This window comes from Choloepus didactylus, chromosome 2, assembly GCF_015220235.1.
Source record: "Choloepus didactylus isolate mChoDid1 chromosome 2, mChoDid1.pri, whole genome shotgun sequence".
NCBI lineage: Eukaryota > Metazoa > Chordata > Mammalia > Pilosa > Megalonychidae > Choloepus > Choloepus didactylus.
In genome coordinates, this window is record NC_051308.1 from 93,937,143 (window position 1) to 93,942,794 (window position 5,652).

The 5,652-nt window shown below is 37.0% G+C and overlaps 1 pseudogene; it reads right to left on the minus strand.

The window, feature by feature from the left end:
* Positions 1-970: 970 nt before the first annotated feature.
* On the minus strand, positions 971-2,223 carry LOC119512310 (annotated as a pseudogene).
* Between the last annotated feature and the right edge of the window lie 3,429 nt (positions 2,224-5,652).

The window sequence follows — 5,652 nt, forward strand, 5'->3', positions numbered from 1 at the left end:
GAGAAGACTTGACATCTAAAAATATTATGTCTTTTGATCTATGAAAATGGTATAGCCCTCCATTTATTTAGGTCTTTTAAATTTTTGCTTAACACTGTTTTATAGTTTTCAACGTACAGGTTTAGCATATATTTTGCTAAATCTATCCATAAGTATACAAATAGCTTATTATGCTGTTTTAATGATAATTTTAAATTTCACTTTTCAGTTGTTTATTACTAGTACATAGAAAATAACTGATTTTGTATGTTGACTTTCTATCCTGCAACTTTGCTACTCTTTACTAGATTCTGTAGTTTTCTTTCTTTCTTTCTTTCTTTTTTTTTACATTCTTTAGGATTTTCTTTATAGACAATCATGTGCTGATAATTAAAACAGTTTACTTCTTCTTTTCAACCTATATAATTTATTTTTGTTTGGAACAGTGACTCTCAACTGGGAGTAAGTTATTCCTCCTTCAGGGGACATTTGGAAATGTCTGGAGACATTTTTGGTTGACACAACTAGGGAATGTGCTATTGGCATCTGGTGGGCAGAGGCCATGGAAGCTGCTAAACATCCAACAATGCATGAGACAGCCCACGAAGAGTTATCAGGCCCAAAATGTCAATAGTGCTGAAATAAAGAAACCCTGGACTAGAATCTACAGTACAATGTTAAGTAGAAGTGGTGAGAACAGACATCTGTGTCTTATTCCTGATCTTAGGGAGAAAGCATTCAGGTACTTAAACATTAAGTATGATATAAGCTGTAGATTTTCCATAGAGGCCCTTTATTATGGTAAGGACATGCTCTTCCATTGATAGTTTGCTGAGAATTTTTATCAGAGTGTTGACTTTTTAAAAAAAATTTTTTCTACATCAAGGGGGGTAATTATATGCTTTTTTCCTTTTTTAGTTTGTTGGTAGGGTGAATTACAATGATTATTTTTTAAAAATTCCAGAAAACATTATTTCATTTTAAAAAGTGTTTAGAGCACATAAAACAAAGCAACATTTATTCTTTTCCTTTTTTTCCCCTCTTCTGATATGGGATCTGTTGGTGGCTCCTCCACTGTTGCACTGTTGCTCTCCAAGCCAGTGTTGCCATCACTGGTTCCTTCCTCGGCCATACTGTCGACCCCCTCCTGCCCACTCTCCTTGTCCTCAGTTGATGTGCCTTCCTCCCCATACTGTTGGCCTTCTGTTGTTTCTTCAAGATGTGCCTTCTCTGTCTCCACTGGAGACAGCAATGCTCTCATCTTCCTTCTTTTCTTCGATGTTATTAGCTGCTTTCTCTTCCTTGGGAGCTATACTGCTCTGGCTGCGTTCAGCTTGTTCTGCTGCCTCTTTCTCCCTTTCCTCCTGCCTTTTGCAAGCCTGTTCCTCTGCCTGTGCAAGTTCAGCTGCAATTTTCCCCATATCCACTTGTACCTTCAAACTGCACAACCTTTTAAGTTCATTGTTAAGTAAATCTGTGCTTTCCAGGAATTTCCTCTTCTTTTCCTGGTGTCGCTCCTCTGTTTGAAGAAGTTCAGCTTCCAGTTTTCACTGATAAGCTATTAAGGGCAGGACCTGTCATTTGAGGACCTGCATCTAGCTGCTCTGGCAACTGACTGAACATCTGGCACCACACTCTTACTAAGGATTTCACTGATGAGGTGCTGTTTTCTCTGGAAACAGGCTGTGGCTATATGCTTCATTGAAAATCCATCGTCATAATCATCTGGATCTTCAGCAGGCTGAATGCTCATGAAAGGTTCTTCTTTCTCCCTGCGAGACTGTCTCTGTCAACTTTCTTCCTCTAAAGCTGCTTCTGCACGACTTTTTGCATTTATTAAGCAAAGCATGCAGGGGAATTAGGATAGACCTTCATAGATTCATTGTACTCTATCTTTTCTGCTTCATATTTGTTTAAATATTCTTGTTTCTCTTCATCAGTGAGATCTTGCCACGTACCACCAATAATCCTGTCAATTTCCCACAACTTTAGGTCAGGTCCCAGACCTTTTCTGCTGTACCTCATGTAGGATGTCAGCAGCTTATCTGGTGGCTTTGGAGGTTTTGGAATCATAATACCAGAGGATGCCATGACCGGGCTGTTTGTGCCTGGGTTCTGTCCCAGCCTGTAGTTGTTGTAGGCAAGATGACTCTATGAATTGTATCCCACAAACCCTGGTGTGCTGGGCATTTCTGTTGCAGGAGCTTGGGTGGGAGGTGGGACATAAGACAGTCTTTTTGACATTTGGGAAGATTAAGTTCTTAGTTCCTTAAGAATGAAAATGAGACCCTGCAGGCAGAAAGAGCACCCAGTGATTGATTGAATATTGAACCAGCCTTGAATTCCTGAGAAGAAACTACCTCAAACATTGTTTCATTTGCTAAAGCTGCCAGAATGCAATATACTAGAAATGGATTTACTTTTACAATGGGGGTTTATTAGTTCACAAATTTATAGTCCTAAGGCCATGAGAATGTCTCAGTTAAGGCATCAACAGGATGATACCTTCTCTGAAGAACAGCTGATGGCATCTGGAGTTCCTCTGTCACATGGGAAGGCACATGGCCAGAGTATTCTGGGTCTTTCCTGGGTTTAGCTTCTAGTTTCAGTGGCTTTCAATAAAATGTCTCTGGGCTTCTGTTTCAACATCTCTCTTAGTTTCTCCCAGTAGCAAAATCTGGGTTACATATCTTAGCTTCTTTGAGCTTTCTCCAAAATGTCTCTACCTTTTATCCCCTCATAAAGGACTCCAGCAAGGGAACTAAGACCCATCTTGAATGGGTTGGGTCACATCTTCATGGAAACAACCTAATCAAAAGGTCCCACCCACAATAGGTCTGTCCCCACAAGATTGGATCAAAAGAACATGGCTTTTCTGAGATACATAATAGATTCAAACCAGCACAAACATGATATATTATTAATTTTATATATTGCTGGAATCGATTTGTTAACATTTTGTCAAGGATTTCTAATTATGTTCATGAGAGATTTGGGTCCATAGTTTCCCTTTCTTGCAATGTCTTTGTCTTGTTTGGTTTCTGGATTATGATGACACCAAAACATGAGTTGGGAAGCTTCTTCCTTTTCCATTTTTTGGAAGACTTTTGTAGAATTTGTATTATTTCTTCCATAGAAGCTCAGTAGAATCCAACAGTAAGGGCATCTGTTCATGGAGTTTTTGGGGTGAAGGTTTTTAACTTCTAGTTCAACTACCTGAATAGTCATGGGGCTATTTAAATGATCTGTTTATTCCTGTGTAGGTTTTGGTAGTTTGTGTCTTTTAAGGAATTTGTCCATTTTCTTGTGTTATCAAATGTATAGGCATAAAGTTGTTCATAATATGTTCTTATTTTTCTCCTAATGTCTGCAATATCTAAGTGATACGCTTTTTTCAAGCATGCTGTTGGTAATTTGTGCCTTTTCCTTTTTTGTCTTGATCAGTCTAACTAGACATTAACTAATTTTATTGATATTTTCAAAGAACAGACTTTTGGTTTCATTGACTTTATTGTTTGTATCTTTTCAATTTCATTTATTTTTAAAATTTTAATTATTTCCTTTCTTCTGCTTGTTTTTAGTTTTATATACTCTTATTATTTCTAATTTCTTAGGTAGAAACATTGATTTTTGATTTGAGACCTTTTGTCATTTCTAATGTAAGCATTTAATACTGTAATTTTTTCCTAAGTGTTGCTTTAGTTGAATCCCACAAAAATTTTAACAGCTCTATTTTTGTTTGATAAAAGGCAATCTATTTTACATATTTATAAATATATAAATTTATGCAAATTTAGAACATATGATTTGATAGGATTTTAAATATGTATACACCCATGAAACCATCATCATAGTCAAGATAATGAACATATCCATCACTACCCAAAGTTTCCTTATACCTCTTTAAAATAGCTACTTCCTGTCCTTGCTTACTCCCTCCTCAGAAATTCCAGGCAGCCATTGATCTGTTTTCTGTCACTATAGATTAGTTTGATGTTCTAGATTTTTATACAAATGTAACCACATGTTCTGGTTTGAATCTATTATGGACCCCAGAAAAGCCTATTTTCTTTTAATCCAATCTTGTGGGGACAGACCTCTTGTGGGTAAGACCTTTTGATTAGGTTGTTTCCGTGGAAACGTGACCCTGCCCATTCAAGGTGGGTCTTAGTTCTTTTGCTGGCCCTTCTATGAGAGGATAAAAGGCAGAGACATTTTGAAGAGTCACTTGAAAAGAAGAGACACTTGGAAAGAAAACACCCCAGAAAAAGCAAGAAGGACCCACAGAGAAGCTGATACAGAAGCCCAGAGACATTTTGGAGAGAATCGCTGAAACCAGAAGTTAAACCTGGGAGAGAAGGATCAGCAGAGCCAGCCATGTGCCCTCCCATGTGACAGAGGAACCCTGGATGTCATTGGCCTTTCTTCAGAGAAGGTATCTTCCTGTAAATACCTTAATTGGGACATTTTCATGGCCTTAGAACTGTAAATTCTAATTAATTAACTAGAATTAATTGTTAACTAATAAACTCCCATTGTAAAAGCCAATCCATTTCTGGTATATTGCATTTCAGCAGATTTAACAAACCCAAAGAGCACATAATATGTACTCTTTTCTTTTTCTTCTGACTTCTTTCACTAAGCATAGTTATTTTGAGATTATCCATGTGGCAGTGTTTCTTAATAGTTCATTCCCTTTTATTCCTTAATAGTATTCCATTATATGGATATACAAAATTTGTTTATTCATTTACCTGTTGATGGGAATTTTGGTTTTCTACAGTTTAAAGTTGTTATGAATATTTGTGAATGCATCTTGATATCACATATGCTTTCATTTCTCTTGGGAAAATACCTGGAAGTGTAAAGATTGGGTGAGAGGTGTATGTTTAACTTTTTAAGAGATAGAACCCTGTTATCCAAATTGGTTGTATAATTTTATGCTCCCACCCCTGATATATGGGAGTTCCATTTGCTTTTTTACTGCATTTTACTGGAAATTCATATTTCATTCAAACATGTTAACCAAGAAAATCTCTTCCTTATATATTTTTAAATATTCAAGATTCCCATGTTGACGTTTCTTCTAAGGACCAAAGTCCTTCAATGTGCAATCAGTCTCAGGGGGGCAATGGTGCATTTTTACTATAGATACAGAAAGTACATTTGATGATTCACTTCTGTTTTGGTGCATGATAGCATGATACCTGTTGTCAGCCATGTTTAGAGCTTGCCAGAGAGAATGTGACTGGCATGCAGAGAAAGAAGCAGTTAAATTGAGAAAGAGAGGGAGAGAGGGAGGGAGGGAAGGAGAGAGGGAGGGAGGGAGGGAGGGAGAGAGAGAGAAGGAAAAAATAAAAAGTGGGGGAGTGGGACAGATTGTTCACAGATAAAATATATGAAAACCTTAAAACTTTCTCATGTTGTGAATAAATGAACTGGTTCAAATTGGTCTTTGGCCTGTCTGGGCAATCCACTTATCCATGAAGAAATTTCCACTAATAATTGGTATGAGCAAGCACTCTTATCAACAAAGCATTGTCATGGTATATATAAATGTGGACTTGAAAACTCTATATGATTTGAAATCTAATTAACTCTAAAATTACCTCTGCTTATGCTTAGTCTTGACAAAAAAAAGAAGCTGAAGCCACACTTGACTTTTTGGTAACC